Below are 25,998 nucleotides of genomic sequence, written 5' to 3' on the forward strand. Positions count from 1 at the left end.
TAAAATTATGTTTTATTTTATTCTCTTCTATGTTTTAAAGATAGTATTTTCCTTCATTACTAACAATTATTTTCTATTACAAGTATTATCTAATTCGAAATAAATGGAAATTTAAAATTCAAATTAAATGCTTTCAAGTTATCTTTATATCTTCATTTCACTTTAAAAATGACAGTTATCTAATCCAATTCTTTTTTATGCATTTTTCTATTTAATTAGTTAATAGCAAATTACATTGCGTGATAATGCTGTTAAACGTCCCCCCCTCCATTATATAAAAATATAAACTTAGCAACTGTCAACTATTGCTAATTGCTGACCTCACAAATACCGAAGGAAAATAATGATCGAACAAAACAATATGAAAAAAACAGATTTATGAAATATGACTATTATGGATCAAATTTTATAATATATGGACTACATTTACAAGATATAGTTTAGTTATGAACCCTTCTCTAATAAATAGCAAATCTATCAAGCCGAAGGAGGGTTTGAGAAATGGAAGACTCATTGTATACAAATCTTACACTGAATCTCTATCCTTTCATCTTTATATTAAAAATGAAAAAAAAATTAATTTATATATAACGAATTTTGAAGCATTTAACGTAGTCGGTAGCCACGATGCCCTTTTGGAGAGTATTTATAAGGTTTCTATTTTACTAACTGAATATACTATGTGATCTCATACTGAAATGGCAGCCTCCGGAGTTTTCCAGAATACAAAACAGACAAATCGACCAGAGAACATACGCATTTGCCAGACATAGCAGACTGTTCATTATACGATTATCTCCCTATTACAGAATTAATTAGGCTTCAATGAAACAATAGCACATTAATGAGAACAACTATAGGTTACAGAACAATGTCTCTGTCTTTCGGATATTATTGTTATAATATATATATACTAGCACTTTTATTATAACTGCGACTAACATCCTCTTATAGTGACATCATCCCCTTCCAAAAACAAAAAAAGGCTAAAAGCACATCTTTTTGGAACTTTTTATTTTTATCTGGCATTTAAAAATCCCTGTTTTATTATAAATAAAACAGGGAGTTCTAAATGCCAGTTAATTCTAATCAAATATGAACTGACATTTGGTTTCTAATCGTATCTGGAATGCATTTGTGAACTAAATGAACTAAAATAACCTAGTTATATATGCAAAATCTCAGCATTATATCAATACTAAACGCCTTATCTTGTGGAGAATAATATACATAAAAGATATAAAACTGTTATAAAATTATTAGTAAAAACACAAACAGAACGGTTCTTAAGAAATGATTTCTTCAAATACATCATCTCCTAAAGCTCTTCATATCACGTAGCAATCCATTTCAATTTATTTCGCCTACTCGCTAGGAAATTAAGGAACTTGGAAATGATAAGACCTAACAAAACTTCAAGCTAATATTGCGAAATCAGAAGATATGAGCACAACTATTGTCGTAATGATTATACATGTGGGATACTAAACTCTGCGTGACATTTACTGTTTAGGATATTAATTAATAAAGGAAATAGAATAGCATGCCTTTTGAGATAAATATAACATTGCTAGCCCTTTATAACTTCGGTATGAATCTTGAAGATTCAATTTATTTTTAACTTAGAATAATATCAATTATCAAGAATTGATTTGACATTTTCGTTCATTTCAAAGAGTTTATTTTTATCTCAAATAAACTGCGCAGTCAACTTAAAACACTTCTTGAGGCATAGCCACACAGGGAAGCCATGTAAATTATATTTAATATCCTCCTACGGGCTATTTCAATATATTATTTCAAACGTTAGTCAGGAGAATAAAACTTCTAGCTAGCAAAACAATTACCGTATGTTTTGTGACTTATGTTTAGTGGACTAATATTTTACGCCAAAAAAAAAAAAAAAAAACGAACGTAATTTGCGAGCGTAGCTATAGAAAGCCTTAAAACCAAGTTTAAGAAATTTATAACCAATTCTGACTAAACATAACTTGTTAAGATGATAAATAAAAAATAAAATATATTTCTTTTTTTCCCGATTATGACCAAGCTGAAGACAATTTCGTGTATCTGTTTTGAAATCTTCACAATGAGTCCCGTATTGTTATTTCCAGCCGCTTTTATAGAGGACAGTCCTGAGCAATAACCTATTTCTGGCAATCCTACTTGATCTTAAAACTAACATGCCAATCTGCAAGCAAGATACTACGCTTAAGATCAACAGATGACCGGCTTTATCACCACCGTCATCATTACATTGTGAGACGACTTGGTGGAGCCGTTTTATATAAAGCATGTCGCCAACAAGATGGCGACATCCTCTGAGGACTTCAGACTGTTTAGTTTCTAGGGAGGACTATCGCAAAGGTTTTAAATAGTAACAGCTCCCCGTAATATTAGAGAACTGATGATATCTATCTCATCTATACAGAATGAGAATGTTACACTTTGTAGGTTCTTAATTCTCATTTAGTTGATAAGATCAGCGTAATCTGTTTTTAAATAATTTATAGTATATGTTTGTTACCGATAATCAATCGCAAATGAAGCTTGCATGATGTATGTTTATTTCCCTAAAGTATTTACTAACCTTGTAAGAATTTTTATGAGAAATAGCTTTAGCAAATTATCTGCTAATAATTTATTGTATTCTGTTTAACTAAAGAAATTAGTAATAATCACAACAATTAGCCAACATTTACTTCTTTCTGAAAAACATAAATATCTGTAGACAGGTTACATCTGATCATGCGCACATTTTCCAAACGAATGCATTTTCATTGTTTAGAGAAACATAAGCTGCACAATATTCAGCAAATAAATTAGAAAATCAAAAATTAAAAACAAAAATCCCTGAGGAGCACCAAGAGTAAAATGATTATTTAAACTTTGTTAAAGATTACACTCTACACATTGATTTTTAACTGGGTGCTTAAAATCATTTTCTTTCATTTCGTTTTCGTCAGGCTTTACTAAAGACCAAAACTTGAAGCTACTTAATTACCAACCCTCATTATCCCCCCTCTCTTCAGATATAACCCCTTCCTTTTTCTAATCTCGGACTTAAGGTATGGTAAACAGGGCGGACTAATTTATCTTCATGGCGGATATAAAAGTTCTCCTGCCTTCCATTGTTTCTTTATGTCAACGGCAGGTACAGCTTCATATGAAAAGAAATTTGATGCCCGTAATTAGTTAGACAAGGCTGTCGTTCAACAAAGATAAAAAAAATGTCACTCTTAGGTAGTGTTATTAACTTCTCTAGAAGCTTATCACCCGGTATTTCTAAATGCAGTAAAAAATCCTCACTACCACGACGTCTTGTGGGGAACGTACTCCTAGAAGCTGTACTGTTTAGAGAAGTGTGCACATTTTTACGTATTATGAAAGCACCAATAATTGAATACTGATTGCGTCGTCAGCTGACTGCATTGATGCGTAATTTGAAATGATGTGTTTCGAGAAAAAAAAATCAGGATTACTCTTAATACGAAAGCATTCCTCTTGCTTTGTTTATTTTTATCTTTACACAATCAAAGTGAAACTGTCATATGCGTGACAGTGATATTTCGAATGAAAATTTTGGAAACAATATAAAGAGAATGTAAAGAGGATCAAGAAACATTAATAAGCGGTTAGGTTAGTAGAATTATGCCAAGGAAACATAGCTCATGATGCTATTCTATTGTAGCAGATAAATCCACCTCCATAGGAGATTGACCAACTCGCCTCCAGTTGAAAAGTGAAAAGTGATTGTACATTTCCTTAAGTTCTAGATGGACGCTGACGTCCATCTAGAACTTTTCACTTTGACCGCATTACAATGAAGGTTTAGTCTAGAGAAGAAACCTCCGTAGCCCAATTGGTAGCTTTAGTTGGAAGGATGTAGATCAGAATGTCTAGCACTGGAGAAACACAGGAGGGGGGGGGGAACGGATTTTTCTTTTAAATATCGGACATAATATGTTAGCCTTTCCTTAGTTGTCTTCGTCGTCATCCAACCGACTTAGCATAAACATCGGGTAAGAGATCCGAATCTAGATGGAGCTAACTTTGAATTTTTATGACATCACTAACAGAAAATCTGTATATTATTATTATTATTATTAATGTTTTATACTTTGTGAATAACTCTTTATAGTTTGCAAACATACTTTGCATTTCTGGAGTACACAAAAATCTAATTAAGCGCTTGAAATGATCTCACTAGAAAAAAAATATTAAATTCGATTTACCTGTTCCCTGCTGATTCATCATTACACTCTATTTAGTCGCATCTATTACTTAAATGCTACTTGTTACTGATGCAGCGTTATAAATAATCATATGCACTCAAGGTTGAATGTTTATGCGCTTTGTGTATTTAAATATAGGAGCATTTCATACATAAAACGTAAAGTATATCCTCTACACTTAACATCACCGAAACACCTACAAAGACGAGGAGCAATAGAGCTATCCCTGTATAGCCAATCATGTATTGAGTTATTGTTCAAATGCACTTAAACGATTTGTACATTTTGCATTACTTTGTTACTTTGTGACATTTTTCAAACTATTTCAGGTCTCCAATAAATGCGGCCGCTTATTAATAATGATTGTAAATATCTATTTTTATTTTATGGACGCTGCTTCTCTGAACTGGCCGCTATAATCCCTTCACTTTCTAGCTCATATTATAACACGAATAGCTACCAGTCAACATTCATTTCTAATTCAACTCCAAACTAATCGAACCAACTTTTAACTCATCAGCTTTCATTACATATACCTCTGCTATATAAAACTATCTTTCCCAATGACTACAACGTTCAGGTTTTCAAACATCACGTCACTAAATTCCTCTCTTCTATCTAACCCCTTACCCACACACGACGCTATTGTGTCTTAGGTCTTAGGACCTCTCATGTGTGAGACTGAACAGTATATGTAAACGGTATTGGTTCTTTCTTCATCGTGTGATCCCCATCATGAATGTCGCAAACCTATCTTTAAAAACTAAAATGTGGTCCTATGCCCTGTCTCTAATTCTCGTGCTTTAGTTACAGACCAAATATGGATCATTTTTATGGCACCTTAGAAACGGTTTTGTGCTGTTGGTAAGGAAAACGAATCATTCATCTTACCAACCTGGTCTACTTGGTTATAAATAATAATGGATATTTCTTATCCTTTCTTTTTTGTAAAGTTTACTACCAACGTAAATATTTGGGTTCTTTTCTTCGTTAATCACGATTGTAGAAAACAAGAGTTCACTGTAAAAATACATCATTCATTCATCATATAATTATAAATGGTATAAGTTCGAATATTCCAATAAAGGTATCATTCAAAGGCACTAATAAAAGACAATGCCTTTGAAGCTGTTTTTTTCGATTATCTCTTTATTTCAGCTCTCATTATAAGTTTAAATGATTTTTATATAATTGTAATAATTAATACGAACCATTAATTGAAATAAGGTACAATGGACTACAAATAAAACATCTCAAATAAAAAGGATTTCCATTTACCCAACTAAAAACATCGACATCTGCTAGTGGATTTGTGATTTTTGTCTCTTTATCTAATAAATAATGATCTAGAGATTTGGAAATACGATAGCGAAAAAGATTTCCGTTATCTGATGAAGACTGGGTAAACACTGATGAGTTTTTTTCTGAAAAAAAAAAGAAGATCCATTTAATTTATCGCAAACATACATGTGATGAGTCTTTCAGCAGATGTATAATCTATTAGGACGATATGGCCCTTACTACTACTATCGCATATGTTCAGCGGAGTGTGACGGTATACAATCCAAAAATCGCAACAAAAAGGATAGAAAAAATGCAATAAGATAAGGTAACTGAGGGTAACGTGCATAACAAAAAATACAACTAGTTTAAAGAGAAATCACGATTGCAAAAATGTGATAAATGAAGTACAGTATATGGATTTCTCTAAAGCGAAACAGCAAATAACTCAAGGCTATAAAGCTGTCCAAGGAAAGAATCGAATTTATCGCCAATGAATGAGACATTTAAGACTTTGTTGTATCCATGCGCTCTAGCATATGTATTTATCGATTGTAATTTCAACTCGTAATAATATGGAAAACAATAATTAATTGTTGTTTGCCATTAATCAGTTTCAACAATCAATTGTTGTTTTCCTGGAATCAATTTCAACAGTTAATTGTTTTTTTTTTCATGAATCAGTATTAACAAGTAATTGATTTAGGAAACAGTTTCAACAATTAATAATTGAAACTGATTAAAACTAAAAGCAAAGGCTATTTCAAAAAACAAAACTTCTCAAAGAAATCATACATTTCACACAAAAGCTTGAAAATATCTTCACCCTATATCATAAAATAGCACACTTGGCGTGAGAGGGCGCTAGGCAGAGAAGTGCAGTGATAGCGAAAGATAAGCGCACTATTTTCCAGTGAGATAATATCGATATAAATAGAACTACCATCAGAACTGTCAGCACAACCCCAGTCAGGTTGTCTTGAGAGATCCAGGGAGGTGAGGATGCAAATAGTTAGGATAGACACATATACACACAGCGGAGTCCTCATATTATTGATTACGTGATCACCACATGAAAAGCATCTCGGGTTCAGAGATATTCAAGATTTTCCTAGAGCCTGAATATCTCTGCTGCGTAGACTTGAATACGGAACTTTTGTATAAGAGCCAAAATGCTATGCTGCAAACACTTACGATTCTTTTTTTAATATTACAATTTTTACGTTCAACTATATTAAAGAATAATATGCCAGTCTACATCATGGTTTTCATGTTATGCTGTTGTCGAATATTGAAAACAGCATAACAATTTTCAATATTTGAAAATCTGCTAAACCTTTACATAGTTTCGCTTGCTTTTTTGTAACATAAAATTATTTTTAATTTGTAGGTTTTACAATTTTCTAAAGAAAATAACAGAATTTCTATTGTTTATTTCTAATTTGAGTTTATGACGTTCTAAACTATTTCATATGATTAAAATCATACGGAACTTTTATATAAGAGCCAAAATGTCATACAAATGAAGGGAAATTTGAGAAACGTTTTTTCCATAACGTCCCCCGGTGAAAGGTTGTGAAGTCATATCATAATAGTACAGTGAGCGATTTAAGAATTGGGATTCTTTGAGATCATAGGGATTCGAACCCGCAGCCTATCGGATGCAATACGATAAGAAGCACTATCATTGTAGTCACCCAAAATGAAACTTGACGAAAGAATCCTTTTTTTTTCATCAAAATAAACACAAAATAAAAAGTGCTTTGATTATAAGAATTATAATATGAAGCGAGATATCTGTGCTATTACCATAGCGATCTAAGCGATCCAAACATTTAACATTCTATAAACTACGAATCGAATTCTCTACTATCTAAAAACATCAAAATTAAAAATTATGCAAGGAAAACACTGATTTATTGCTTTAATATCGATATTTTTTTCATACAGGCTTTTTTGTCTTTAAATAAAAACAGTATTATCATTTGCAGTTTTCAATGGAGAAAGTTTTACTCATTTCTCCAAAATTCAAACTCATAGTCCGTTATCAATAACAAAATAATATGGGGGAAAGATGTGTCAGAAAGCTTGAGCACTCCCTTAAAGGTGTAAGTATTGTTGTTTTGCTCTTAATACGGTAAATATTTTTATTAATTAATACAGTAAGAACATGGGGGGAAATCCGATGGTATCTATGCTTCCTAAGACAGGTTAGAAATAATGAAACCAGTATATTATTTAAGCTATCCTTATGTTTCTTAGGAGAAAACAAGACCTTATCTTTACATATTTTATAGAAATAATAGAAACACAAAGTGGTTCTCCGAGTGGTTAGCGTAATTTGCTGTCCAACCAACAATATATATTGTTGTCCAACCAACAATAGCATATATATATATATATATATATATATATATATATATATATATATATATATATATATATATATATATATACACTATTTACTGATCCCTTTATATTCAATTTCGGACATGACATGGAAGAGATATAACGATCTAAAAATCTAAAAATTATTATATGTTGCCGGTAATATATTACAGGATGCTCCATATATATTGATGTTTTCTTTACTTTGGGACCAGCTGAGTGAAAGGGGAAAACATTTGCAAAGGACTAGCTAAATAAGTAGCTTTATCCCTGGAAACACAATGTCCAATACATACTATCAAATTCTGTGTTAGTTCTTTTTTTTGTCTCCGTAGAGACTTTTGTAATGGCTTTTTTTTTGAGTCAATCGATTGAGTTAGCTTCAAATTGATCACCAAAATGCAAATGATCATCAGCTATTTTGTGTTTTATATGTTTAATTAGGAGATTGTGATGTGACAAGATAAGTTGACTAGTATATTCTGAACCCAGAATTATGTAGTCGAAGGAATTGAAGTAAAACTGCTAAATACTTGTGGTGTATTTTAAATCCCTATAATTTAATGGCTTTGATGATCAAATAAAGAGTCAGACATGAGTCAAATGCTAATTTGACCCACGTTTTGCTAATTCGAAGGGGTGGTCAAAGCCTTTAGTAAAAATTTGGTGTTCGGCAAGATCGTTATATAAATTGAATCACACAATGAGATGTTTTGTATTATTGTAGTGTGTATAGTGTGTAGCGTATAGTGTAAGTAATGTAGTGTATATAGTGTGCGTGTGTGTGTGTGCGTGTGCGCGCGCGCGCACGCATGATAACGAAGATGAACGTTTGTTTTCTGTTGTTCTGTTACAGCAAACAGCGTAGCAGAAATAAATCGGATATTCTTGTGTTATTTGGTGTTCTCAAACCAAAATCTCTCCCTCACATGGTTTCCAGTATCCTAATGTGGGAAAAACTAGTCTGTCTAGGCAACTGTCGTCATCAATAGGAACTGTATCTTGTTTGCATCTTGAAAACAATTTAAATAATGTCTTATATGTCGACGCATTCTCTTCAAAAGCCGTTGCCGACATATGAACAATGTCGACAGCAATTTTGCCTGTTCTTTAAATAAAACTAGATGTGCACCCTATGTATATGTCAAACTGACATTTTCTACTGGAAAAAACTGCAGATTTAGAAAAGAAATAGACACAAAAAAAAATATCTATCTGAATTGATTACTGGTAAGATGACCGGTAAGAAAAATGAGACAGAAACAGATTGAATTTTATTTCTCTAAATAAAATCCCTTTAACTTAAAGCACTTCCTGTATTATATTCTAAGGTAAAAAGGTCGAATAAATAAGGAAGTGTTTAAAGAAGAACGGATAAAGTATAAAAAGGTCCATGATTAGTAATTCCTCCCACCCCAATTACTGGTTAATGATATTACTTGATGTAATCAAACAAAATGACATTGCCTCCCTTATTAGCACTGATATAAACTACTTAAAATAATCAAGTCACACAGCTTTACTTGATGAAAGTAAGCCTCTTTAAATAGGTATATGTACAACCTATATACAGCCACGTTTCAAATTTTAACCTAAATATACCGTATGGTGCAAATTGCGTATCTGGTTGTTAGGATCGGAAATAGCAAATACGCATTCTCTGTTAAAATTGTGAGGGAAACGCATTCTTTCTGTCCATCGTGCGTGATCACCAGCCTATTTCCTTGTTTTATAGGATGAACCTCCACAAGAGATCCAGAGTCCGGTTGGACACCTTCTGAAAAGCCGTCCTAAAATGTTCTCTTTTTTGCTTTTTAGTGGGGGAGGGGATTTGAAGCAGGATTATGGAAATGAAGGCATGGTGTAACCTGACTGTAAATGTAGTTTCACTGCATAGCTTACTCACTATGCAGTATAGACAAGCGATTTCGAACTTGTATTTGCCTTAGCTGCTTGACAAAATTTGAAGTCACAGATATTCACGATTAAAATTTAATATGACTCCAAAGCCATTACAAAAACGTAGGATCTACATTAAGATCTTAGCACCTTAGCAAACGAAATAAAAAGAAACTAGCACCTTTTAACTTAATTTTTTCACAAATTCACGCCTATAATGAAATGTTTCCAAGCATTTGTTTATATTATTATTGTTATTGAAGTGTTGCAAATAATAGTTGTTTTTGAAATGTCACATTGTTGTAATTCGAGGCTTCGAATGCATAGAGTTGCGTTATTTGAAAGAATTTTGTCATCCTGAAAAAGGAATCAAAAAATACTATTTATAAAAATTATAATTTTTATTTGGTGGCAAATAAGAACTATATTCTAGTATATTTTAATATAATAGATTTTTTATTTGTTAATGCATTAAATTATACTATATAATTAGATACTTATATATGATTGATAATAGAGATTCCTTCATTGTATATAACGTGTGAGCCAGTGTAAGCAAGTATTATAATGAATACTGAAAAATGGATAGAATAGTACTGACATCATAAAAACGTCGAAGAAGAGAGGAAAGAAGAAGAATTGTATAAATAAAGACTAGAATACAAATCTGAGTTTGTGTTACTAGCAATCGTATTTATTTCTTTGCTTCTAGAAATGTAATTCAGAAATGCATTCTCTAAAACGTTAGCAGACAAGTGACAAACTCATCTAATGTACATCGAATATTCAATTCTTGTTACAGTTCTGCGTCCCCCCCTTTTTCAACCCGATACTGAAGAATCTGAGACACCAGTCGAAAGATTTAAGAGCAAATTCATCTCAAAGCACAAAGGCTTTTTTCCTCTCTCTTCATTCGAATCCGTTTAAAGTTATTTTATTTCTCTCAGCAGTTTTATTTTATTTGACTGTCGTTCTATTTACTTTTCTGACCACATGCAGTCCATTCATTAAACAGCTGCTCTCTCGGATCGTCACAAGCAGTACCAAGATTGGTCTGTCAGACTTTGTAACAAAGAGCGTTATTTCTTATTTTGTGTCGTTGTTAAGACAACGTGTATAATCCACACATACAACAGTGGGTCCAATAAATAGCGGTGTTCTTATTGATTTCCATTCTCTAGAGACTGAAACTATTATACATGCATCTGGAGCTCAGCCATCAAATGTTGACAACATCATCTCGTGCGGCAATAATGGATCGTGTTGCGAGAGAGCAACAATGACTACTGTTGCACTCCTAACAATGAAATCAACTGCACGCTTCAAAATTTACATGTATCTTCTGGAAGCGTGGCTTAAATCGTTGTTAAAAATTCTGTCAGATATTTTAAAATCTAATCACATTTGCATTGTATCGTTTTTTTTGTTTACTTTTCCTACCATTCATAAGGCACTGCATGCTTGTAAAATCAAGGTAACTAAAGAACGCATTTATCTTATACAATCAGAGATAAATTAAAGTGTCATAAAGCTTTAAGTATACTGAAAACTTGATGGCAGAAGTGCATTAGCAACAAATATATCTTTAGAATCAACAACAGATGCAAACCATTTAAAAAGCTTCCCTGGTATTAACCTATTTAATACGTATTTTTAGAAGTTTCAATTCTGGATGTTGACTCTCGTGAATGCAACCGGATGAAAGTGAGCTACAGGAGGAAACAAATTAACCTAGATCGCTTCCTGAAAAACAATAACTAAACTGTAGAAGCTTTATTAGTATTATGTGAATTAACAAAATTCTATTTAGGTGCAGCGTAGGAGTAGATTACTCGAGAACAAAATGAATATCAGGTATCGTTAATGTCAGAATGAAGCTAATCTTTTAACGCTTTTATTCATATTCTTTCTCTCTCTCTCTCTCTATGTCACGCGCGCGCGCACGCACACACACACACACACACACACACACACACACACACACACACACACACACACACACACACACACACACACACACACACACACACACACACACACACACACACACACACACACAGAGAGAGAGAGAGAGAGAGAGAGAGAGAGAGAGAAATATTTAGATAAACTTTAGATAAACCCAGAGAACAAGACATCTTAAATTTAAAACTCGATTTAACTTATCCGTCTTACACATTTAGACTTATTTTGCTTGCTTTCATGAATTATAATTGTTCTGCAAGCCATTCTTAGTCTTTTCTATCTGGAAAGTGTAAAGTGAAAGAGCAGCTAACTTTTAAATAGGATTAATTTCCGGTTTCATAACGGAGGTACAAGTACACAGGAAGTTATGGAATTGTTAACCGGAACTGCATCATCGTCTTCGTGTGCAAAACGTTTGTGGCAGTTGAAGGGAAGGTGTGTACCACAGGAAGACACGGTAAATATATTTCAGATAACTCTTGGATGGAAGGTTTGCCTGGTATCAGCCACAAGTTTATGTTCTCTCTCTCTCTCTCTGGCAGTGCAATTAAATACATATAGAGGCGAAATATTTTTATAACAAACATCGGTGTGAAAACTTCCAATAAGGTGAACAAACCATATAAGGATACGTCAGAAAGGAATAAATAATCAGAAAAATGTTTTGTGAGATTCTAATTCATCATTAGATATATGAAAATCATCTTATGTGGAACCAATTTAAGAGAACACAATCCTATTTCTGTTTGCTACAAAAAATAAAGTTTTCTGTAGCGAACCGAAAGAAAAATTAAGAATATTTCTGTGAAACAAAATAATATTTCGGAAGATATCGTGGGGAAAGCGAACCTGATTGAAATAACTACAATTAGAGAACATTTTCCCATTAAAGCGAGCGTTAAGTACAATAATATAGATATGGAATTCAGCCATAAGAGAGTCATAAAAAGTGATGTATTTCATAAAATATTGTACAGTGACTTAATTTCCTATCTCATATTGTTGTTTACAATTATGGTTGAAGCAACTAAGGATATGTGGTCACTGTTATGTCATAAAGTGAGTGTTTTCTTCTTGCCAATTTCTCTGTTTTGTTGAATAAAAAACATGTTTTCTGGACAAAGAAGTGACATCTTCAAATGAGACCGACTAGCGTATCTTCTGATGAAAACAATACAAATTCGTCGTTTCCTAGATGGAATTTGAACCCATATCTTTCCATAAAGGACATCACCGATACAATCTGGATACGGAGGCTCCTTCTTAATCCTAGCAATTGAATATACTCACAGAGCAGTTTTCAGAGAAGTATACTAGACGGTCAAGTCATTAACATTTGAGAAATAAATTTATATAATTTTATCGCTTTTATTAGATTTTTCTACTAATACGATTCTGTTTAAACTAAAATTGAGATGACTTAGTAAACTTCGTTGCTATAGAAAAACTTGACATAATTTGTTTATAAACTTCATGTATGTGCAGGAGATAAGTCGCTGAAGGAGAAAGCAGTTTAGATTGGTCCTATAGAAATATTTTGAATGCAACGTACAAAATCTTTTAACTAAGATGTCACCAATTTTATTCTTATCAAATTAAAAGTTTGTGGCTTGCGACTTTCGCTGTGGCGAACACAGGCTACCGCAAACATTGAGCTTGAGACTGGAAACTTGCGCATAAATTGTTTTTCATGCGCCCAATGACCAGTAAAAATTAGAGGGAATATTGCCGATAACCAACTTTCAGAAACGAGTCTTAAAATTTCCTTTCTCACTTCATAGAACGTATTAGAAGGATTAGAAGAATTAAAATTCCAGGTATCAGATTTGAATGAAACTATCCAGCTAAAGAGAGAGAAGGGATAAAATGCGCATAAATGAACAAAAATAATGTAATAAGTGATTTTACATTTTAAGTAATTTTACGAATTTTGGGTAACTTTGGTTAATTCACCCAAAATAAAAATTTGGATAAGTTACCAAAAAAAAAAAATATTTCACTATATATAAAATTAATCCGAAAGAAATAGAATATAAAAGATGACTAATCAAAAAGTTATACGTAAAGAAAAATTAAATCATGAAACCGCTGCTTTGCTTGAAGGATTAATCATGTCTTATTTAACTTTAACAGTATTAAAAGTATTAGTTTAAAGCCAAGACACAAAATGTTTCAATTAATACCCTGCATATGTTACACTATTAAACTAATACACACATGCGATTTGTGGTTGACTTCACAATTCTTCTGTTTAAAGATAATCTCATTTCACGAGAAAGGATTTTAGTTATTTAAATACAGGCAACATTTCAAGCGTTTCCACTGAAATGAGTTTTAAAATAATTATTATCGGCAGTCGGGTCAGAAGGAACGGAGCAATAACCTTTCTACTTATTTACCAGAACTGCACATCAAACACTGACCTACTTTCCGTGGCCAATAGCAAATAACGCTCGATTGTTTCCATTTCAAACGATAGTAAACTAATTAGATTTAGTTTGCTGACATTATAATTCAAAACACCGCTTCGTACGCGAAAAGAAGTTACGGAAAATATTATGTAGATTAATTACTAAAATAATGTAGAAAGAAAGTAAAAATCCCGAATGTAGAAACTTTCATAGTTTCTACATTCGGCTTTGAAATAATGCTGGATTTAATATCCATGCTTATATAATTATATAGATTATTTTTCGAGGTATACAATCAATTATGTGAAATATGAAATATAAAATAATTTCATGTATTATTAGTTTTAATATAGTGAAGCATAAGTCTGTCTTGAGGATTAACTCTGGATTCTCATTTTGGTGAAATCTTTATGGGAAGTTCTATAAAACTTGCTTTTTTATTATTCAAAGACACATGTTATAATTTTCTCCTATGAATTATCTTATCGTTCTTTGATACTAGATCCACAAAATTTTAAGAGAGCTGTAAAATTCTTACTTATTTGAAAAGACACACAATCTTGAGAATCCATATTTTAATCAAAGATAGTTCATAATATTTCATTGAATTTACGAACATTATAAAACATATTTAAATATTAAGTAGAAAATAAATGTCAAAGAATTCATATTAATGAATATTTAAATGATATGCAATTTGATGTCCAGATCGCGGCAGATAAGAACACACATGCAAAAGAGTAGTCAGAATGATACGTGTCCTTTTATTAAGAGGTATGGGGAAACTTCTGAAAGCTTGTATTTTTACTTCCTTATATACCGACTAATTGGCCAAAGAAATATGTAATTAGCAGATATTATATTGTGAATAATGATGTTGGGGTTGCTTTATTGTAAACCAGACAACCAGTCAACTATCCTGCACACCTAAAAATACAGTTTCCACTTGATTTATTTTTTACTGGCGAGAGTAATGTTCATTATTATTCTTAAAACTATTCACACCCTGTTTAGAACAAAGTGAAAGTCCCATGGGGTAGGGTTGTCATTTCCCATTTTTACTTTTGAATTCGGGAATACTAGGACCTCGAACACTAAACATGAAGATTTTTCTATAAAAAATAACCTTTTTTCCTTCGTCTGATAGGGTCATTTAGATATAGAGGGAAGAGTACAGAAGAAATAACGGAGCCTTAGGGCACTTCTGCATTTGTAGAGAAGTCTGAAGAAAAGAAGCCGTCCACCTTGCTAAGTAACGAGTGCTGAGAGAGACAATATTGCGGAGAGAAAGAGAGAGAGAGAGAGAAAGCTTACTTTATGAACCTTTCTTTTTTATAAAAATAATTATTTTTTCCCTATGGATATGTTTCTTTTATGTTATTTAACTGAAGATTCCCAATATTTGCATACTAGACCGCACTGCATATGATGTAAAAACACAGTACCATTCATCTAATCATGCTTTTTCAAACTATAATAAACATCAAGGATTTCAAGAAAATTGTAAAAAAAAATTGTTACTCATGAAACAAAAAATTAACTTGAAAACATTAACATTAAGTTATGCAAAACAGTATGCAGGCGCACAAAAATTAAAAGAAAATCCCATAAGGTTCATACAATAAACAAATGAAATGCTCTTCACTAGAATAATTAGAAAAAAAACAAACAAAAAAATAAAGAATAGAGAACAGAACTTCATTGAAATGAATCAATATTTTTATGAAATTTTTTTAAAATTAAAAGCAGTGTTTTTTACGTCCAAAGACAACATCGCTTTTTCTTGAGATGTAAAAACTTGAACATAGAAACTTTCATTTCAAAGACATAAAATCTATCCATGTACAATTTCAGAAACCAAAGTACGAGAGACAGGCCTCCAAAAACGAACATCACAGTTATTTCTCTTCATCTGTTTATTAATATTTAATTACTGTTCATGAGTTAATTTGTATTTAACTTATGCATTTATTTATGATGATTAGGATAAAGTATATATACTGAAAACAAAACATAATGCAGAACAGAAATTCTAACAGCGCAAAAAAAGAATAATTCCACCTATATTAAAGTAAATAAATAAAAGCGACAGATAATTATATAAAATTCATAGCATCATTATGATAACCGAATTCGTGCGTTGAGTACAAGATAATTTCTGAGTTACGCCAACTGAGAAAATCAGCTAGAGCTGAGGATAGGGACACTTTCTTTAGTCGAGAACTCAGTGATTTTGTACAGTATGTACAATTCCAAATTATATATATATATATATATATATATATATATATATATATATATATATATATATATATATATATATATAATATATATATATAATATATATATATAATATATATATATATATATATATATATATATATATATATATATATATATATATATATATATATATATATATATATATATATATATATAATTCAATATCTAGAAGGAGACACGCAATTTACATCCGAGTACAAAGTATACTTATAGGTACAGAGCTTAACGATCTTATTCCAGAATTATGGTGACTAAATCCAGAAAAAGTTGGAAGATCATGGGTGCTTAAGTGCCTCTTAGAACCATTGATGATGATGATGAAAAAATTACATAATATAATTCCATAAGAATAAATGCTATTTTGAGAACACTCGAGATTTCATAAATTACGAAAATTAATCTTAACAGATGATCAGCTATGAAGAGTGAGTCGATTTCCGGTTTGAGTAATATCCAGTAATTTTATGTAATCTTGACTTATTAAGACAGACTACTAACTACATCACTATGGAATTTAGTTCATTGTATAATGTTAAAACAAAGTTTTGAAATAGTGAATTTTCTGTATTCGTTGCTCGTTATCATTATGTATAAAACATGATTTTCGGATGGAATTACTTTGGAATTACTCAAACAAACGAATGACTTTTTATTTAAATAATAATTGAAATAGAATCGAGGAGGAAATGGATTCAATCAGAAGTAATGATGCTAGGGAAAAAATCAAGGGGACAGTGGTGATCCGATAGTGAAGCAAAGGGGAAGATCCTATTCTTTGAAGATGTGTGAAAGGTTTTCACCTGGAATTATCCAGATAATCAATGACAGAAAACAAATATGCTTAGAACAGTAATGTGCATTCTTATTTCGAGTAAATTTTCAATATATTAACTTTATGTTTCTTTAGTGACCACTGCTATACGATCAGAGTTTTATATTTCGTACTCATTGTAATCTGAAGATAGAACAATACAACAGGAAAAATGGTTTAATAACCTGAAATAAGCATTTCAATATAAGAAAACACAGTTGCATCTTAAAGATGATTAAGGCTTTGCTTGCGGTGTCTAATTATATAAAAAGTCATTACACAAATAGAGTCTTCGTATAGTTCTCAATAAGTATAAATGGCAGGTCTGTTGCGGAGGTGGCAGGTTTTTTTTCAACTAAAAGTTCGGTTTTTCTTATTATGCAAAAATTAGGCAACTAGAATAATTCACAAAATTAACAACCAGTGATTATACTGTCCTTTAGCTGCAGCTGCTTCGGCCGTAATTCAAAGCAACCCAATCCAATAGGCACAGAAAATATAATATACGATTCATTGACTACACCAAAGGAAGTTGAAGGGAGCCTGCCGATGGATCTGCTGATTCAAAAATGCCAGTGGTGTTTGACTGTTAATTTCCTTTACATGATAGAACGTATATCAGAAAGACGAATGAGCTCGTCTCATCACATATAATTACTAAGACTTTGCTGTCCTCGAGGTTATGTATGGGATTCACCCTTGTGGTAATCAGTAAGTAGATCAGACATTGACTAACAGGGTTCCTTAATTGTAAGTAAGCCGTCGTTTCTTGGAGACGATGTAATGACTACAGTTACATTGGCAGTCGTAATTTAACCGGACACTGATGGCAGAATTAGTTTGCGTGGTGCCAGACCTAGGTTTTCGTATTTCGGACTGATTTGTGAGGCAAAGCCATGTTTGACACGCTTATAACACTCACTAAGAGATTAAAGTTGCTTACTGATTCAATTGGATATTCTTATTAAGGTGATAATCAAACAAAGGAAATTGTGCCAGTAAAAGTCAATGGAATGAAGCTTAGATTTTCTCCGAAAAAATAAGAAAAGTGAAACATCTTGAGATGAGAATAGAATAAATTAAATATGATATTCAAATATTCTGCAAAAGGAAAAATGAAAGTAGAGCTAAGCCGAGTTATTTAGGTTTTAAATGTAGACGAACAATTACAAAGGAAATAATCCTTGTTTTCAAAATAGATCGAAGATTCATCTTTAATTTAGAAACCGAATGCTTTTCTCCTCATAACACACACACCAATTTTCCCCCTCAAGGAGAAAATTGGTGTGTGTGTGTGTGTGTGTGTGTGTGTGTGTGTGTGTGTGTGTGTGTGTGTGTGTGTGTGTGTGTGTGTGTGTGTGTGTGTGTGTGTGTGTGTGTGTGTGTGTTGGATACATTAAAAGTCCTTTCGGATTTAAAAGATAAAATGCTTAATAAGAGGAGTGGTGAATTATTTAAGTAGTCACCGTTGATGTAGCAAAGCTATTACTGGAAACATTTTAATCCTTCATGGTTTCTTTATGTTTCTCTTTATATGGCAATTGTCAATTAATATTGAATTCTTCCTCCCTAAATATCAGTCGAAGTACATTTAATATGCTTAGATGGAAAAGGGCTTTTAGGATGCAGATGTTGCTATAATTGAATTTTGTAGCGCTTGACGGAAAACATCGACCAAATGGGAAGAAAAAAAAATTCCAGTAAGCATACCACATTGTCCTTTGCAGTTATTTCAAAAATTTCAACTTTATTTTATGGTTGGCGCGTTTATTACCTGTCATTAAAGTTGCAGTCTTTGTATTAAATGTTAACAGTTTTTTTTTTATTTTGTTTTTGTACTGGGTTCTTTCGTATCAATAAGTCATAATTACACCACTAGCTTTTTTTAAAGAAAATTTACTTAACAAAAGGAAAGTGTAGTTATAATTACTTCTTTACATTTCTTATGTCTTAAGAAGACGGTATAAATATAAAAATGTTTCAGAGGTGATTGTGCTAAAATCAGCAAGATCTACAATGATGGAAATAATGAGATATTCGTATAAAATGGACAGAAGAGGAGAAAATCTAAGAAAGACAGAATGATTAGAAACAGAAACCATAGACGATGCTTGAGAAGGACAAAAGAATCTTTTTATTTTCAAAACTTATATTAAAGGTAAAAGTAACATTTTAAAAAAATTAAATAATTTGAACTCGAATAGAAAAAAGTTAATAAGAAAGTGTATTATTCTATATATTCCTAAACTGATCATATACCGCTTTGACTTTTGCTGTCTTACCCTGCATTGAATACCCTGTTCGATAATCAGAATCTCTGGATTCCGGATCACTTTTCTTGTCTTTTTAAGTGATTTATCATACTGATCATCCTCCATATATCCTTCATCTTATATAGTGACCATTTTGAAATATCGTTCTCTGGACCTACATTCAGTTTTGTTTCTTTTTCTGTTATTTCCCTTTATGTCATTTCCAGAATCAAGTATGATAGGTCTCATTATCATCCATTCCATAAAGATACCGTCAGCTTTCTTTTTCTTTCAATTATTCTTTTCCACTTCAAACTAAATCACACTTGCCTCAAGGTTTTATTGCAATTCCTTATTGATTTTTATACAACAATTCCAGAAATTTCAAGGCGGTGGTTTCTTGTTGTTCTCTAAATAAATATAGCAATAACTATAATTAACAAAATAAATCTTTGACAGATCGCTAGAAGAAAACCAAATCTAAAGATAACGTAATTTGCTATAACCACTTCCTTGTTGTTCTTCTTACTGACTACCAAGTATACAGTTCGGTGGAGAGTATATTAAATCCCCATTGAAATAACTGTTAATGATCAGATGACAAGAGAACAATTCCCATGGCATTACGTTTGTCTCAAGCATTCATTTATCATATGACGTATGGTAATGATAACAATCTGCTCAGCACTCCTCCGAGTCAAATAAATGATATAAAAATATTCTTCGATATCAGCACTTATTTTTACCTTCTTTCTAACTCGATATGGTCTACTAAGTTCTTTGACTCTTCTCTCTCTCTCTCTCTCTCTCTCTTCTTTTTATTGGCCAAAACGTGACATGTCTTGGTGCCCTAATCCGTGTTTTCATGGTCCATAAAGATAATATATAATATACTCCTCCTTCAAGGACTTTCCTTCAGGTCTCTAAAATACTAATTTTGGATAGTTTAAATGCAAAGAGTTTTCCTGAAACTTATTTTTCCCATGTGGCGTCGAAATGTTTTTATAAAACTCATCTGGCTTATACGTGTTCACCTGAATATAAGAGAATCTTATTTGCATCAGAGAAACCAGGCTGAAAAAAAAATCTAAGCTAAGTTGAATTCTCTATTATGTTCTATAAATCGGGAAAGTAAAGGCAGAAAACCTCATTCAGCCTTTACTTTCTTCCCGATAAACTACAATACTTCTCCTGCCATTCATGCATTTACTTTTATATTGCAAAACCTAGCGTATATACTTTAAATTCGATTTAAAAACTTAATATGAAAAACAAAGACACATTTTGGACATTTAGACGGAAGACTAATTACAAATCACAGAATACAGAGTGTTATTTCACATATGAAAAAAACTCATGTTCTTACACTATATTGTACTACTATAGCTGATTGGTTACGATCGTACAGAGGTAAGTAAGGCTATTAGGTGGGGTATATAGTTGTTTTTCAGGAGTGCAAACGGAACATTCGTGGAAGAAAAAAATCTACCACCTTCCTATAAGATGAACCAATAACTCACCCACAGAGGTTGCTCGATTCCAAGAAGCGATTAGAATGTCAAAAGTCTTTCCATCTGAAGGATAGTCGATATTCTTTCAACTGTGCTATTGAAGCAGAAATGTGAAACATCATATAAATATATGTGTTCAGATTCCGATACAAAACTGCATTTGAATCATGACTGAATCTGAAATATCAGCTAACACAATGGAATATTCAACTCATTATACTTAATACACACTTAACGCATACTCAATTCAATGTATTTAATGTACACTTAATACTATTCAATTGATTGTACTCAATGAACACTTAATGTATACTCAGCGGAATCACTTAATGGAAGCAATGTACTCGTATATTCTGTGTAATGCACTCAAATCTTAATCGAATTACTTTATTTATAGTGAAATTGCTAGGGGGAGATAAATTTCATTGCTAGGTGTGAGACCACCCCTCTTTTTTTCACATATCTTGAAAAAAATATACGTTTGGTCACTAGATCAGAGTTTCAGGACCAGGTGAAAACGAATTAAAAATATAGAAATTAATAAAACATAGAAAAACGCCTTCACCCCTTCACCTAATATGCTATAGGTTTAAACATTTCCTGTTGAGAGTCACATAAAACTTGTGTATTTGTCAATTATTCTTTAACTATTTATTTCTAGTTATTACCGTTTGTTTAACTTCGCACAAACGAGAACAGGATTCAGTAGCTTCAAGCACCAAATCTCAGCTTAATTTTCATTCATATCGTAAGTTTGCATTACGTTTTTATAATAAATACCCCAGTAATGAATTGGATGCATTTTTTGCGTCTTTGTTTGCTGTTTTGATGAAATGCAAATATCCAGGATTAGATGTAAGAACCTGATGTCCTAAATAATTAAGACGTATAGCAATTTCTTTGACTAGTGTCTGAAGAAAAGGAAGAAAAATTATTCACAGTCATCACTTGTCCTAATAAGCAGATTAACTAAGAAATGAAAATTGTTGTTTTATTATGTTTTTTTAGAAACTTTCCTGCAAAATATACAATACACCGTTTCCACTTGACAGCTTATATTGCAACTTCGTCTGTTGTTTTTTAGTTCTTAAATGATCTTTTGCCTTCCGCATTTATGCAATTACATTTCTTTTTCACTTTTTATTCAGTTCCTCTCATTTAGTTTTTTTAGGTTAAAAAGCATATAATATTACATGCCTTCTAAATTGATAAATTATTGCAATTATTTCCCGATATTGAGGAAAACAATTATTATATCCGGTTCTACTTAACTCAAATCGTTTGTAATTATTGTACACTTAATATATCCTCAATTTGGTGTACCTAATGTACACTTAATGGACAGAATATTCAACTCAATGCACTTAATGTATACTCAGTGTAATGCACTCATAGAATGCACTTAATGTATACTTAGTGGAATTCACTTTAATGCCTAAAGGAATTAGTTGTCCCCTGTCTTTAAATTTAAGTTCAGAAGTACTTTGTATTTATAAATGATCATTCTTAACAGAATTAAGAATTTATTGTATTTGTTAAATTCACTCCATACTTTCTACAAATTTATTGAAATGGATTTGCGTATAAACGGCATACAAATGTCGAAGCGTGCACAGCTTGTGTATAAGAGGCTCCAAAAACCTGGGTTCGATTCCCGTCCAAGACGTGAGGAACCTTTATCTGATCTCTTTCGACTAAAGGTGAGTTAGCCGGTCTCATTCACAGGTAGGGAGTTTTTTTCACTCGGAAACTCAGGTTTTCATTCCCCCCAGAACACGGATCTACGGTCATAAAATGCATACTTAATTCCTCATTAAGAGAGCTTAACCAGTCCTAAGGGACGGTGGAGGAAAGGGAGGAACCCCACTCGAATAAATAAAATCACTACACCGTTTATTAAATTACACTTGCCAAGAAATTATATTTTTGTTTACCCTTTCATCCAAGTGTAAGCAAACGAAGTTTGCCCATGAAGTATCTTCACGACTATAGATTATGTTGGCTTCACATCAGTTTTCCTTAGTATCCCATAATGCAAAGCACAGTGCCTTTCAGACGTGCATAATGTCATGCATTAAGGAAACGGCCACTATCCAGGCCGGCTTCGAATTTAATTGAGGTCTCATCAGTGAGAGCCAGACCCAAAAATGATACCAAGATTGAGTTAATACGCAAGTCATAGTCAGTCTGGGTAGCAGTCTCCCCCATAATGCATAGTGTTACATGTCCGTAAGAGATATGCTTTGCATTATGGGATGCTAATGCAATTGATGTGAGGTCAACAACCTTATGTACAAGTAGCCGAGTCAGGAGGATACTTCGCGCGCAAGCTTTGTTTGCTTACACTTAGGTAAAGTATTCAACAAGAATATGTCTTAGCAAGTATTTAATTCGTAACCAAGTGAAAAACAACTTTATACACTGTTTATTATTATTTCTAAATGTGTGCATATGTATAGAAAAAAGTAAAATATGCTTAATAGATACGATTGTTATTTAACATACCTTGGTTTCAATTTAAGGACGATTTTCGGAAACAAAAACCTGGATATTTCCCCTAAAGCAGACTGCTGCTTCTCATTGATAGCCATTGAATCCATTGATATAAACCATCTATAGCCATTCATCAATATTTCGAAATGTCGCCTTATCAAGATTTTCAATATGGTGATGGCCTCCTTACCAAACCTACGAGAAATCAATACGTTAAAGATATAAAGTAATTGTGAATATTAAGATCTTTAAATAGCAGCAAAATGAGATTTGTCTCATATAAATACGTAAATCTCTTTATGAAATTTGTTCATTTTTACATCAAATTACACTAAATTAGAACATGAAATAGCTTTCTATGTAGCTTGCAATTTTCCGATGTTAATGCTGATAAAATATGCAATCTTAATCACGTGAATCCTTTTCCTCATTTATCTTCCCTATACGCAGACGAGTACTTTGTAATCCGCATTTCAGCTTTCAGGTTCCTTACTCAGCAACCTATTTCAGTGTTTGCATCTCTAATTTACTTCTCTGTCGCAGTAAGATGAAGAAAGTGCATTAAGTAGTTTATAGGTTAAAAACTTTTATGGAACTACTGACAAAGCAAAATTAAAGAAAAAAAAAGGAAAATGCAGTTTGTATTCTCAAAGGTGCAACCAAATGTTGCATAGAAATGCACACTATTTCGGAAATTAACATATGTTTGTAAAAGACATTTTTGATGCATCTGTAATTCAATATAACGCCAATTCTTCATTTATGACGTAACTGTACGTGTATGTAACGAAATAAACTTTTAGGACGAGGCTAATCTAATATTTTTTTTTCAGGAGAATTACATTCTGATCAATTAGGATCTGTGTAACAAACATCTTTAAAAATTAGCCAAGACCTGAAAAAATCCTTGGAACATAAAGAAAGAATTGATCCTTCTAATTCGGATGAATAGCTTAACAGTGTTATTTTATTTACATGCAATATTCATGTTTGCAGAAAATCATCTACAAAAAAGCATCTCTCTCTCTCTCTCTCTCTCTCTCTCTCTCTCTTACGTTGTCTCAAGCGTTTCATCATTTTAGCAGATTTTTGTTATTTAAAAGGCGATGATAAAACTAAGAACTAATCACTGAAAGTATTATGGATATTAAGACAGCTCTTGTTTAATGATTAATAAGGTACATTCAATGTGGAATTCGAAATACAATAGACATTTAGAAATACAATATTTTAAAGTACAATGCTGTTATTATTTACATTTAATCCCACTGTTGGATTAAATCTAAATAATAGCAAAAAATCTACATTCTGCGCTCAGCGATTTTTATCATCGGGTAAAAAAAATCACTTATAGGTGATAAATATAATTAGTCTTTTCAGTGATTATTATATTGTTCGAAATGCAGTATACCTTCATCTTTTTTCTATATCTTTATACAATCTTGGCTTTAAATATATATTAATAAACTTATTACATTTAGATGAATAAAAGGCTTGTATTTGCGAAAATTAATTATCGAAAAATGAAACCATGGAAACACTTCTGAGATCACGTGCCACATCGAATACGTTCCTAAAGTGGAACAATTAACAATTGGTGACTTTTTTTAAATTATATTTTGTGAATATTCTTGGAGTAGGAATGCTACAATTCCTTGTCATAAATGATCGCTACCACGCACGAGGTACATGAAACCAGAAACGCATCCAGTCTCCATCGACAGCGGTTACGTTACGCTGATCGTTCTTATTGCGTGACTGAGGACAACTTGTTTCATATAATAGATATCTGCAGCCTCAAGATCCCCCCCCCTTTCGCTGAACACGAATGTATCGTTCTTGGCCCGCTCTGTCGTCAGCCAACGCTATCAACTAACACACTAAAACTTGCCAGCGATCTAACAGTAATATGTTTCTATTTTCCCGAGTCTTTTCTTTTTCTTTTTTTTTTTTCTACAAATGTTTTGATGTGTGGGCTGTAAGAACAATTTCTGCTCTACGAGCATTCAAGCACAAATTATAGTCTTCACGAATGCAAATAGGTTAGAAAGAAATATCTTTAATGGTTTTGAGATCCAGCGAGCAAAAAAGGTTTTGGCAGTCACGATTGCAACATCCAGGATACCATTTTTCACAATTTAGTTTTTATAATGATACAAATCGCATATTGTATATCAAAGTTCCTTCGATTTTTGCAAAATCTAATCCTCAAGACAAAAAGAAAGCAAGTTAAAAGTGTTCAATAATGAGATGACTTTTTAGTTCCCAACAATTCAGATTCGAATTTAAATTTTGCGACTCATCACAGTTTACATGAAAACAGTAATGAGTTGTTTCGCACCAATTCGTGTCAAAATAATTATTGCTTAATCAATATAGATGGAACTAGGGAGCGAAATGCGAATGTTGACAGCACTGAAGATTAGAGAACAATTGGTGTACTTGTTGAAGTATGAATGCTAAACATCATTG

The 25,998-nt window shown here is 32.2% G+C and overlaps 1 long non-coding RNA gene across 1 annotated transcript in view; it reads right to left on the reverse strand.

Moving 5' to 3' along the window:
- Positions 1 to 25,998, reverse strand: part of LOC150108643 (uncharacterized) — a 400,594-nt gene that overhangs the window by 83,538 nt on the left and 291,058 nt on the right. The window contains exon 2 of the long non-coding RNA XR_016550669.1: positions 23,539 to 23,721. This is a non-coding gene — a long non-coding RNA (uncharacterized LOC150108643). The remainder of the gene's footprint in view (positions 1 to 23,538; positions 23,722 to 25,998) is intronic.

Source organism: Typopeltis vanoorti, chromosome 3 (assembly GCF_054136105.1).
Source record: "Typopeltis vanoorti isolate ZY-2024b chromosome 3, IOZ_Tvanoo_1.0, whole genome shotgun sequence".
Taxonomy (NCBI): Eukaryota; Metazoa; Arthropoda; class Arachnida; order Uropygi; family Thelyphonidae; genus Typopeltis; species Typopeltis vanoorti.